This window comes from Mytilus californianus, unplaced genomic scaffold, assembly GCF_021869535.1.
Source record: "Mytilus californianus isolate M0D057914Y unplaced genomic scaffold, xbMytCali1.0.p SCAF_10, whole genome shotgun sequence".
NCBI lineage: Eukaryota > Metazoa > Mollusca > Bivalvia > Mytilida > Mytilidae > Mytilus > Mytilus californianus.
In genome coordinates this window covers 76,811,690-76,825,275 of record NW_026262582.1, presented here as the reverse complement: position 1 = coordinate 76,825,275, position 13,586 = coordinate 76,811,690, and the positions used below count along the sequence as shown (strand labels likewise).

Sequence of the window (13,586 nt, the reverse complement as noted above, 5' to 3'; positions counted from 1 at the left end):
ACGTGTTTTAAACCCAGTGGGTGTAGTATTGTTGACTATGCCTTGACCAGTGTGGACCTTATTAACTCTGTTAGTTTTTTTTTCAAATCTTATACCCTTCATATTTATCTGATCATGCTCAAATTGTTGTCTTTTTAAAATGTAATATATCCATGCAAACTATGAATATAGATAGAAAATATAGTAAGATAGATATGGCATTTAAATGGGAGACTATTTCTAAGGAAAAATTATATACTGTTTTAGAAGAAAGTAGCACCAGAGATGAAATTCTTGGTTATGAAAATACACCATTCGAAATAAATTGTTCTGGGGTTGAGAGAGCAGAACTTCAACTAAATAAAATATTTAGCTCATGCGCTCATGTAAAATTATTAATAAGAAATAAAAAAAAGAAAAAGCCATGGGAAGATAGAGAATTAGCTGATGTAAAGAAAACTGTATCAAATCTAGCCAAATTATTACGAATAAATCCTTATAACCTCAATTTAAGAAATAATTCTCTTGGTCACTGTAAACTATGTAAAATATTAATAAAAAGAAAGAAAAATCAATTTAAAAAGGAAATTTTAGTAAGCTTTCAGCCCTTAGAGATACAGACCCTAAACAATATTGGAAATTACTAAATCATTAAAATATGAGACCACTAATAATAGAATTGAGCTTCAAGCTGGTTTCCCAGAAATTATTGATCATTTCAAGCATAAAGGAGAGACCGGAAACTATGATAAAGAACTTAAAGCTAAAATTGAAACCGATATATTAAAAGAAACAAATGAACCGTTATTCAATGAGGTAACTGATAAACCTTTTACTATCAATGAAGTAAATAGATGTATACAAAAATTAAAAACTGGGAAAAGCTCTGGTCCAGATCAAATTTCTAATGAAATTATTAAATACAGTGGTGCTGTTACTTATAAAGCTATAACTAAGCTTTTTAATTTAATTCTTGATTCTGGTAAATATCCATCAAATTGGAGAAAATTCTTTACCAAACTTATTCATAAAGCTGGAGACAAGCTAGATATTAATAACTTTAGGGGACTTTCTCTTCAAAATCATATTGCTAAACTTTTTAGTGCTGTTATTAGTTCTAGAGTGGTAACTTACTACGAAGAAAAATTTTCAGTTCATCAATTTGGATTTAGAAATAATCATAGGACAGCAGATAGTATTTTTATTCTAAAAACTTTGATAATAAAATATTTGACAAAAAAGAAGAGTAAACTTTACTCTTGCTTTGTTGATTTGCGTCGTGTATTTGACACTGTTTGGCATGCTGGTCTCTTATACAAATAAAAGAAGGATGATGTTGGAAAGAAAATATTTGAAGTAATTAAAGATATATATATAAGTGTTGTGAATCTTCAGTTAAAATAGATAATAAACAATCTGACTTTTTAAAAATAAATAAAGGGGTCAAACAAGGGGACGGTTTGAGCCCCACATTGTTTAATTGCTTTATTAATGATCTCCATTCAATTTTTGATAGGACGTGTGCTCCTGTGTCCTTAGACGAAACATCAATAAGAAGTCTTGGTTTTGCTGATCATCTTTTAATATTATCAGAATCACAAAACGGTTTACAATCTGCTTTGAATAAACTGGAAAAATATTACTAAAATTAATTTTTCATTCTAGAAATCCTTTCGAGTCAATGTTTTTTCATAAACAAAATCAGTTAACTGAAGTTAAAGAGTATAATTTTCTTGGGAACATTATTGATAATAAAGGAAGACTTAAGAGATCCACACATGAACTATCCAAGAAAGCGCTTAAAGCGTTATTTTCACTAAAAAAATATATGTCTAATTTTCATCATGTCCCTGTCGATTTATCATGCAAATTATTTGATTCACTAATTAAACCCATAATTTTGTATAATAGCGAAATTTGGTTTATGGAAGATTATTACTCAATTTTTAGCCATAAACAGAGCCAAAATGCATGGAACTAACTGTGATATTTTATCCTTGACAGATAGATTCAGCTTTGAGAAAGTGCATCATAAATTTTGTAAAACTGTTCTTGGAATTAAAAAAACCTCATGTAATATAGCTGCTAAGTCTGAGTTAGGACGGTTTCCACTTGACTCCTTTATAAAAACTCAAGTTTTATTATATTTTTGTAGAATTAACTGTCATGAAATAAACCCTCTTGTTAAAGAAGCTTCCAAAGTAAATAAGTCTATGTCTGAAGATGGAATATATCTTTGGTACACTTTTGCCAAGCACATTTTTAAAGAATTTAATATTGATGAAGAAGAATGTGTTGATTTTGATAAACCTTTTAAATAAACATATAAAAATTTCACTTAAAAAAACTTTTAAACATATTGTTAAAGAAAAGTATGATAAAATCACTCTTGAAAAACTTTCAAATATCGATAACAGTTCAAAAATTTACCTTTATAGTAAACATGGTAAACTGGAAGACTACTTGCACAATCTAAACAGTGTTAATAGTCGTCAACTTTTAACAAAATTCCGTGTAAGTGACCATAACTTGGAAATTGAAATAGGTCGATATAAAAAAATTCAAAGCTCGGAGAACACAGAGTGTGTAAAGTTTGTAAAATTTTAGATGATGAGGAACACTTTTTCCTTCTTTGCCAAATCAACGGTAATATTAGAAATCCCCTTATAAATGCAATTAAAACCCATTATCCTAATTTTGACCAGCTTGACTCAAACTCTAAACTTAAAACTATTTTAGATCCCAATAAAGATATTTTGTCTAGTGTTGTAGGCTATATAAAGCAATCAATGGAATTGCGAAAATAAGGTCCATATTGGTCAATTATCTATATACTTATATATATATTATTAATATTAACTTGACTTCTTTACATGTAACACTTTTTTTATGTATTGTATGTTTCTTAATTGTCACTTGTGTATATTATGTTTGCATTTTAACCCGTCATGCAGGATTTCACTTTTTGCAATAAAGTATATATATAATTAAATGTCATCGGAACATACGGCGGGAATTAAACGTGAAGTATACACGGAAATTATCGGTAATTTGCGGATTTTGTGAGTTCATTGAAGACCATAGGCGGATCCAGGGGGGGGGGGGGGGGAGGGGGGGCTGCCCCGCCCCCCTTTTTAGGGAAAAATTTGGTTGATTATATACTTTATTGAAGCACAAATTACACCCATAAGAGGGCCAAAGGCATGACAATTACATGTAATAAGAACAATATAATGATGACATTAAAATTTACATAAAAAATAAAAATAAACTAAAACATTAAACACAACAAATGACCTCAAGTGCCCCCTGCCCTCAGTTCCATAGACTGTTTAATAAAGGAGCCTAAAGATTTCACTTGCTGACTAGTGGTTGGATTTAGTATATATTTCATTTTATTATCAGAAAAATCTTTGTATTGAGTTTTTAAATCATTAAAAAAGACATGTCTTAAATCATCATCTATTTTACATATTAAAAAAAATGGGATTCATCATCCAGAACTTTGCACTTATTAAAAAGTCTTTGAGGGCGTGGAATATTTTTATATCTTCCAGTTTCAATAGCGAGGGAATGATCACTTATTCTAAATTTGCATTTAAGTTTTCTTGTATCAAGATTTGGGTACATCAAATAAAATTCTTGTTTATATTCAGTTTTTATATGCTTAAACAAAAGAAGTTTGCTATTTTGGTCAAGAGATGATATATATAGGGAATCACTGAAGCATGACTGGAGCGGGTCCCCCTTAGGTCAGTCAGCCCTCCCCCCCCCCCCCCCCCCCTCCTTATGAAAAGTTCTGGATCCGCCACTCACTCACTCACTCACTCACTCACTCAGAAGACAATGGCAAATATACTTTTTAATTTGTATTAATTAGTTAAAAATACATGTCAGTAACTGCTAGTAGTCTGTTGTTATTTATGTATTATTGCATGTCATTTTGTTTATTTTCTTTTGTTTCCTATTCTGACATCGGACTCGGACTTCTCTTAAACTGAGTTTTACTGTGCGTACTGTTGTGCGTTTTTTTTTTCTACATTGGCTAGAGGTATAGGGGGAGGGTTGGGATCTCAAAAAACATGTTTAACCCCGCCGCATTTGTTGCGCCTGTCCCAAGTCAGGAGCCTCTGGCCTTTGTTAGTCTTGTATCATTTTTAATTTAAGTTTCTTGTGTATAATTTGGAGTTTAGTATGACGTTCATCATCACTGAACTAGTATACATATTTGTTTAGGGGCCAGCTGAAGGACGCCTCCGGGTGCGGGAGTTTATCGCTGCATTGAAGACCCAATTGGTGGCCTTCGTCTGTTGTCTGCTCTATGCGGTCGGGTTGTTGTCTCTTTGACACATTCCCCATTTCCATTCTCAATTTTATAACTTGATAAACATTGCAAATTAGATGCACACTAAAGGAATAAAACTATACAGTCCTTGTAAAGAAAACATGATCAAATTAGAATTTAAATCTAAATGCACATATTTTAAAAGAATTAAATTTTTAAATTACTGAAAAAAGCTATATATATATGTAAAAACTCGAGTGCGAAATTTTTTCCAACCCCAGATAAAAGTGTGTGTGTGGGGGGAGGTCCAACCATATGTCCCCATTCAAAAGTATTGATGGCAACCCCGGACCCCCTGGATCTGCCACTGCTGGTATTTGTGATGAGTTTAATTTATTCCCGAAGTTCAGAGGCCTTAGGGTATTCTCCTAGTCAGGAGCAGATACCGGTAATGGACACCAGCCTCACAGGTCGGAGTTTGCGCATCTCCTCAGATGTAGACTAACATAGAAGACAGTTTACTACGCCTATAATCTGAGGTATCTTGATTATGAAGTCATGAAGAGCCCTTATAAACACATTTAATGAAGTTTGGGACAGCGGTCTTATTTTATATACGAGTCGAAATTGTAAAGTTGCAAAACCAAATTGAAACAATCAAGATCTTTCAAGGCTTCCGGTCAACTTTTTTTTTAGTAAAACTGCATTCCGTCAAATATTATTTATTTAAAATTGTAGACCAATTCATTAGCTATAAAAATCGGTTTCAATTTCTATTTTATCTTGAACCGTTTTAGAGAAATGACATTAGGAAAACTATGTCAATTGTACACTTCCGTGTTTTAGGATCTATATAAACTCGTACCTTTCCCAACTCGTACCTGAATTTTATTAACTCGTTAATAAAATTCAGGTACGAGTTCACATGGATCTTTTACTTTTAACAGGTTGGGAACAAACCCTCTATATGGTGTTTATACCTTTATAGATGGTTTGTTCCCAACCAGTTAAATGCCAACCACAGTCACTTGAATCTGTGTACCAACATACCAACATGTCATCCCAGAGGGATTGCTTTTCCCGCTGCTACATTGGCTGCGGCAGTGGTGTAAACAATTGTTAAGTTTTCTGCTTAAGTTAGTTTGATAGGAACTACTTGTAATAAATCATTGATATTTAACATATTTGATATAAAGGAAAAGGTGCTGTCACTATCAGTACAAATCAGTTTGACGACTATTTCAAGGCCCTGTGCAGTGGCGGATCCAGGTGTGTGGGGGTGGTTCTGGTGGTTGTTTTGAAATTTGTATCGTAGGATTATATTAGCAATGTCTCAGAAGTGTTGCAAATCAGTGCTGATCAATAATTTTATCAGGAGTTATGTCCCTTAGAAATGTAAATTCTATATAAAATTGCATTGTAAGTAATAGTGTTCTCAAGTGTACAATTCTTGCCAGATGGTTATGAAATTTATATCAAAGGTGTTACTGTATATCAAAATGTTGTGGCAAATACATGGCAAAGTCTCAGCATATTCAGACAATAGACAAGTTCCATATCAGTGACTATAGAAAAAAATGATCTAAGTTGATGAAAATACATGTATTATTACTCACAGAACTGCATGTGATGTTGTATTTATTCAATAATAATAATATATTTTCAATCTGTTCAATGTAAACACTGATTCAAACATTATAAAATACAACATCACATGCAGTTCTGTGAGTAATAATACATGTATAATATTTTCATCAACTTAGAAGATATTTTATTTTACTCAGGTAAACTAATCAATGAGTGATAGATTTCTCTTAGAAGAAATTTAAAGGTCCCAGTGAATAAACTACACAGAGAACAATAGCTATTGTATTTATTGAATGGGACAAAAGAACAGACAAACGTTTAAATCAGATATAACCTTGACCAAGAGGAGATGACCCTGTGGAAAACTTTCATTTGGTTCACAATAATAAAGTCTTACAGAACAACAAAAAAATCTTTTTTTAGTTATTGCCCTTGTACCTTGGATAGATAAATATGTGCAATGCGGGGGACATTGGAACTTTTTTTTTTATGAAACTTTTGTCATAAAATAACAATATTTGTGCTCAGTTGATTACAACATTTTAGAATCTTGATGCATCTTTGGACTCACTAGTTTTGAAAATGATGAGTCCAGACAAATTTTTATGGACTCATGGACTTATCTTAGTGAGAACCCTGCCCCTTGGAAATAGAAAAATATGGAAAGTAAAAAAAAATATTTTTAGTGATCTCATGCCTAAAACATGTATAATTTAGGCCCTAAATGTTGATATTTTTTTCAAAGTTTAAAAGAACGATTTAGCAAATTTTATTTGTATTAGTTATTGCCTTGGACATATAAAATATGTGCAACAGGGGAGACATTAAAATTCTGTTCTTTTATTTTATTACATCTTCACTTGACTTGAAAAAGTTTTGTTAAACATTTACTTGCAATATTTATTTCTCATACAACATGTACAAGGTGAATAAAAGTCTACTGTTTTTAAGTCAGTACTTAAGTACAGCTCCACTAATTGGGTACTTAATTTTCACAAAAATTACATCTCTATATATATATATATATATATATATAGTTATTGTCCCCCACGAACGCGTTGCGGGGGACATAGAAATACCGGGAGTCTGTCCGTCTGTCCATCAAGTCTTGTTAGTGCTCTCATGTGTATAATTCTTGCCAGATTTTTATGAAACTTATATCATATGTTTATTTCAGCAATGTCTTGTACCAGTTCGAAAATCAGTGCCGATCAAGTATTTCTAAAAGAGTTATGCCCCTTGGAAATATTGATTATATGGAAAATTGCAATATTAGCACTCTCATGTGTCATGTGTGTACAATTCTTGTCAGAATTTTATGAAACTTGTATCATAGGTTTATATCAGCAATGTCTTTGATGAATTCGAAAATCTGTGCAGATCAAATATTTTTAAAAGGGTTATGCCCCTTGGAAATATTAATTATATGGAAAATTGCCTGATGAGTGCTCTAACATCATGAACATGTCTAATGTGTACAATTCTTGCCAGATTTTTATGAAATTTATATTATAGGTTTATATCATCTTTGTCTTTGACAAGTTCGAAAATCAGTGCCTGTCAATTATTAGGCAGTTAAGCTGCCTTATGCGAGCACCCTAGATTTGTGTTCTACCCAATAAATGCTGAAATACGTGCCATTGTTATTATCTAGCTGGCTATTATGTTATTTATAACTAATTGGACATTTTTTTAATACTTTTATTTCTGGAATACAAAAAATATGACCAGAAAAACCTTAAATGATCGTCGAATTACCCAAAACTTTTGAAGTTGCACATAGGAAGTAGTGCTCAATAGAAATCCGTACGTAGTTTATTATCCCCTGTGCTTTTGGCTACGATGTCAAAGAACAATTGTATGAAATATTTCATCGCCGAAAATCGGTAATTACAAGTCGTTTATATTTCCCAAATGGCAAAATGCGCAGGAATATTGTTCATGTACAACCAATCTCTATGATAGAGGAAATAAAGTTATATAAGTGGGCGGTAATTTTTCAAACTTATCTTGCCAAATAAGGTTGTTGTTATTTTATGAATGAAACGAGAAACAGATGCGGAAATCGACGTTGATGGGATGTTTTAAGTAATGTGGACAATTAGTCCCCGAGACAAGTCGGACCGAATCCACTCAAACCTTCTAAGAAGACAACTTTGACCGTTTGTCAGATTTACTTAGGGTTTCATAAAATATTATACTAACATTTCTAGCGGAGCCATTACTCTTTTGTTTGTGCATTGGGGTCTATTTAGGGGTATTTGGAGGGGCCTGAAGAAGGGAGGGGTTTACTATAGAACCCTATGGGATTTTATTTTTTTAAATTTTCAAATGACTATTTCGCGAAAACAGTAAGTGGTAGACACATGCAGTCTTCAGTAATGAGAACAGGACAATAAAAAAAATCAACCAAAATATAGGGTGAGTCCCTGGGGGTCATCCCACCCCCCCCCTTTTAATTTGAAAATGTACTTTTATCTTGTAAACTGTCGCGATCCCCACCCCTAAACAATATATATACTTGTATGGGACAATAAAGTCCCTGGGGTCACCCCACCCCCTCCTGTTTGAGAACTTGGAAATAGTCGAGATCCCCACCCCTAAACCATATATATTCATGTATGGGACAATATAACAAATCAAATGAAATATTTGGGGAGTCCCTGGGGTCATCCCACCCCCTCCTGTTTGAGAACTTGGAAAAAGTCGAGATCCCCACCCCTAAACCATATGTATTCATGTATGGGACAATATAACAAATCAAATGAAATATAGGGAGAGTCCCTGGGTTCACCCCACCCCCTCCTGTTTGAGAACTTGTAAACAGTCGAGATACCCACACCTAAACTATATTTATTCCTGTTCATCCTTTCAAAAAGATTTGTATGACATACAGGGTCAATCTCCTAGGTGTCACATATGCATATCACTTTACTAGACCAAACCAATATGAACTGGACTTTGCCCAATGTCCGGAGACCATGGGAATGACGAATTATGGGGGCTTTGTTTGGGAGACTTCGTAACGGCATCCTGTTACAATTATTTCTTGTCTATTATAAAATTTATTGATGCAAAAAATGAGTCTAGGTTAATTGAATTTACTTTAATTATTTATTAAATCATTTCTGGGCCTATAATAATTTTCATTTATGGCTCATTTTAAGGAAAACATATAAACCTTTCAAGCAGTGTAAAGCCCGAGAATGTTTGACCAACTGTTTTATAATCACCTGTCATTTTATTCCAAACTTGGTATGGAGTAACATCATGCACTTGGGGGTGAAGATGGGGGTCATTTACATTGATATATGAGTTGCTTTTGAAAACCTTGATGAAATATTAATTAATTTGCCTTAATAATCAATTCATTTAATGAACATAAATGTACAATATACGAATGTTTAATGTTTGTTCTTTCAAATCTTAAAAAAAAATTGAAACAACACTGCCACAGTTTTCATAATTACGTTTGCCTTGGTTTTTGGTTAACTGCCAACAGTGCTTACAGTGCTTTGATTTTTAAAGAGTTATCATGGTTATGCCCCTTGGAAATATTGATTATATGGAAAATTGCATTGTTAGCACTCTCATGTGTACAATTCTTCCCAGATTTTTATGAAATTTATATTACAGGTTTATATCATCAATGTCTCAGAAAAGTTTAAAAATCAGTTCAGATCAATTATTTTTAAAAGAGTTATGTCCCTTGGATATATTGATTTTATGGAAAATTGCATTTTTAGTGCTCTCATGTGTACAATTCTTGTCAGAATTTTATGAAACTTATATCATAGGTTTATATCAGCTATGTCTTTGACACTTTCGAAAATCAGTGCTGATCAAATATTTTCAACAAGTTAACCCCCTTGGAAAATTAGTTATAAAGGAAATTGTATTGCATTTGCTCTGAAGCCTTCATTTCTCTAAGATATTTATAAATTGTTTTAAAGAACAGAAAAAAATGTGTTTTATTTAGTTATTGCCTTTGTACCTTGGATAGGTAAAATATGTAAATACTGTAGAAACATTAATTTTTGTGGGGTTAAAATTTCGTGGTTTTGTCTTTTTATAAGATTTCATGGGGATTTAATTTCGTGGTTTCCAGTAAATGGAAGTGATATTATATGTAGATTAAATTTTCGTGGGGGTTTTAATTTCGTGGATATATTCTTTCCACGAAATAAACGAAATTAAATCCTCCACGCAAATTTCTGCTTTTACAGTATGTGCATTGCGGGGGACATTGGAACTCTGTTCTTTTACTGTACTAGGAATAGCATCAATTGTTTTTTTCTTCAATCTATATAAATTCACTTCCTGTATTTTCAAAGCAATTTGTTTTCTAAAGAACAATTAATTTGATTAAAAAAAAAACACTATTAATGCCTCAGCAATATTAATGAATGAAAATACATGTAGTTAATATATGGGCAATAATTTGGTATTCGGCCTTTGGTTTCTTTTTGTATCTTTTTTTTAAGTTCTAAAACTTTAACTTTTATTCTGTGGGTTTAGTTGGTGTGAGAATAGTATTAATGGAACAAGTGGGTTTTTCAAGGAAAAATTAATCCATTTTGATTCACCGTTTTCGTGACAGGAAACCAAACAGGAAACAAAACTTTATTTTCTTTATTTTGCACAATTTATTTCAAAAGACATAAATGAACACCATTACTAGTGTTACTTGCTTCATGTTAATATATAAAATCTATTTTCAATGTTAAATTAAGGTTTTTTTTAAACGCGACAGGAAACCATAAAAAACCGAAAGCATTTCTTTAGTTTTATTTTAATTGGAAAATCAGCTTAAAATAATCTGTACAGTAAACTTTTTCTTGATAATGTTACTTATAACTTTGGTTTTTAAATTTAGGACTGTTTTTGATAATTTTTTCCAATAGACAATAAAAACTATGAGAATATAGAAACAAGGGCACTTTAGGATGTCACTATAATAAATTATTTTGGGCGCCGACTTGCATCTACTGATTTTGACTACCAATGTATTTTCTCTTGCTTTTTGTTATAATTCTTATACACTTTTATATGTAGCACATGTGCCTACTAACCCTTCATGCCCTTAGAAACCCAATGCAGTGTGCTAGCTAGCTCAGTAACACAATTGCATGGTTAACACTTTGTGCTTATGCGTCACTAACCAGAAAATTCAAGCACTGTAAAAACTGGGAGATCTAGCTAGTGCTACTTATCTTATATAATGTACTTTTCTATAAAGGGCTGTTCCAGAAGTGAATGTATGGGGTGTTGGGAGGCACTTTCTCAGCTCTCACTTTTGATTCAATTGGAAAGATGCAGAGCATTTTAAATTTCTAAATTTTATTGAACACAAAACAAAAAGCATGATCCAACAAACATATAAATGTTTTGAACATCCAATATGTGAGTGATGTCCATTTTATCCACTGTATAAGTAGTATCTTGTAACGTCCACCCTGTCCCTTGCTTTTTGTAAAATTTAAAATTGAGAATGGAAATGGGGAATGTTTCAAAGAGACAACAACCCGACCATAGAGCAGACAACAGCTGAAGGCCACCAATAGGTCTTCAATGCAGCGAGAAACTCCCGCACCCTGAGGCGTCCTTTAGCTGGCCCCTAAACACATATGTATACTAGTTCAGTTGCATGTTTTTATATAGATTAGACTGTTGGTTTTCATGTTTGAATGGTTTTACACTAGTATTTTTGAGGCCCTTTATAGCTTGCTGTTCGGTGTGAGCCAAGGCTCTGTGTTAAAGACCGTACTTTGACCTATATTGGTTTACTTTTATAAATTTTGACTTGAATGGAGAGTTGTCTCATTGGCACTCACACCAAATCTTCTTATATCCAATAAAAGTTTGAATTGTTTTACGTTTTTGATTTCGGGACCTTATATAGCTTTGCTCATTGTTGAAGGCCGTACGGTGACCTATAGCTCAGCTGTAAATTTCTGTGTCATTTGGTCTCTTGTGGAGAGTTGTCTAATTGGCAATCATACCACATCTTCTTTTTTATAAAGACAAGATTCCATATGCAAAACATTATTTTGTGGGTGTATAGAAATTCAATGAAATCCTATATTAATTGTTTACACCCATTCATTACAACTGCTGGAAAATTACAATTAAGTACCATGGATTACAGAAATATAACCAAAAACCTCATCTATATACCAAAAAGAATAGCCTAGTTTATTTCACTAAATTTCTTTCCAAAATTTGTGACCACAAATATATGAATCTGATTAAAAAAAAAAATTCTGGTAAGTTGTTATTGGGCTCGTTTCTCTAAAGGTCACAAGTTTGATGGTAACTTCTTATCATTCAATACAAATTATGACCGATCTTCAAAGTCACAAGTCCTTAGATTAAACAGAACCCTATAGTTCCTTTCAGCAAGGGTAACTGTAAAAAGCTTATTTTACATGTCAACATTAAAGTGACATGTTATTTCATGCAATATTTTATGGCAAATTTGATATCTAGGTGAACATATTTTCAAAGCAAAATGTTACTTTTAAGTTGAAAAGAAAAGTGTTTTGATATATTGGCCATGCAGGCAGTGAACCGGCACTACTTACCTGAAGGGAAATAACACTTTTGAAAAGCTATGAAATTGTGACGCATACAACTGAACTGGATACAACATTGGCCGTTTCTGTGTATTGATTTATTACTGGCATACTTATGCATTTAGATTTGCATCTCTGGTTAAAGTCTGTCTTAAATGTAATAGTATTACTATTAAACTCCTAAATATGTGTTTGTTTTGAAAAAAATTAGTACAATTTATTCAGAAATTTCAACGTTTTCTTTATTGATACAGGATACCATAATCGTTGTATCTTGATGTTTTAGCCAAAAAAATGTATTTATTGGTTTTGAAATTCCAGTTTTATACAATTAATTCCAATGTGAAATTCCTATTAATCCAGTAAAGTAAAAAACTTTTAACTTGGAATTAAAAGCTTATAATAGGCATCATGTGCTATCTGTGACCTGTACACCATCTACATGGTTTCCACATATTTTTTTTGTTAACCTTCTTTAGTGGGCTAAAATCGATAAAGTACTTCCTTTCAAGTCATGCATGGTAAAAGTTTACTTCTCCTTTGACAATATTATTGCATTTTTGAAAAGTGTTTGCAGAATATGATTAAAATTTAAAAAAAAAATTTGTGACAAAGATACCAACTCTGTACATTCCAAGTGTAACGGTATATCAACATGTATTTTTTTTTAATTAGCTTTATTTACCTAAAATATCAAGTACAATTTACTGCTAAAGCAATATCAATTCAACGAGCATCGGCAGAATGATAAGAAACGTTATGTTGATCAAATTTTCCAAGGACCCTTTTCATCGTTATCCGGAAACAAAGTGTGTTGTAACGTCTTAAATAAGAAATCGATTTTGTCAAGCCATTGGGCATTTATTTTCACTCAAGATCGTATGTAACATTATGCACGTAGGAAAAATAATAGACCCCGGCGCGATCTCTTTGAAAATTGTATTTTCCTTTTTTAAACAATATGAAAACAGTCTACATAATATGCTTGCTACTATCCCGTTGGATACCCGGCCGTATGCGCTTAATCACATGTTAGCCACACGTTTCACGTATGACCAGAAATGATTTGGACTGAACGACAAAAACAATTTTAATAAAAAAAGTAAATAACTGGAATTCTGTTTCGAGTGAAATGTAACGCATAACGATAACGTCATTTT

The 13,586-nt window shown here is 32.4% G+C and overlaps 2 protein-coding genes across 10 annotated transcripts in view; both read left to right on the top strand.

Annotated features, from left to right (window-relative positions):
- LOC127718574 (serine/threonine-protein phosphatase 6 regulatory ankyrin repeat subunit C-like) overlaps positions 1–13,586 on the top strand; it is a 184,171-nt gene that overhangs the window by 138,377 nt on the left and 32,208 nt on the right. The gene's annotated exons all lie outside the window — the stretch shown is intronic.
- LOC127718575 (uncharacterized) overlaps positions 4,741–13,586 on the top strand; it is a 37,104-nt gene continuing 28,258 nt past the window's right edge. The window contains exon 1 of the mRNA XM_052224644.1: positions 4,741–4,803. The gene's annotated coding sequence lies outside the window, so the exon portion shown is untranslated. The remainder of the gene's footprint in view (positions 4,804–13,586) is intronic.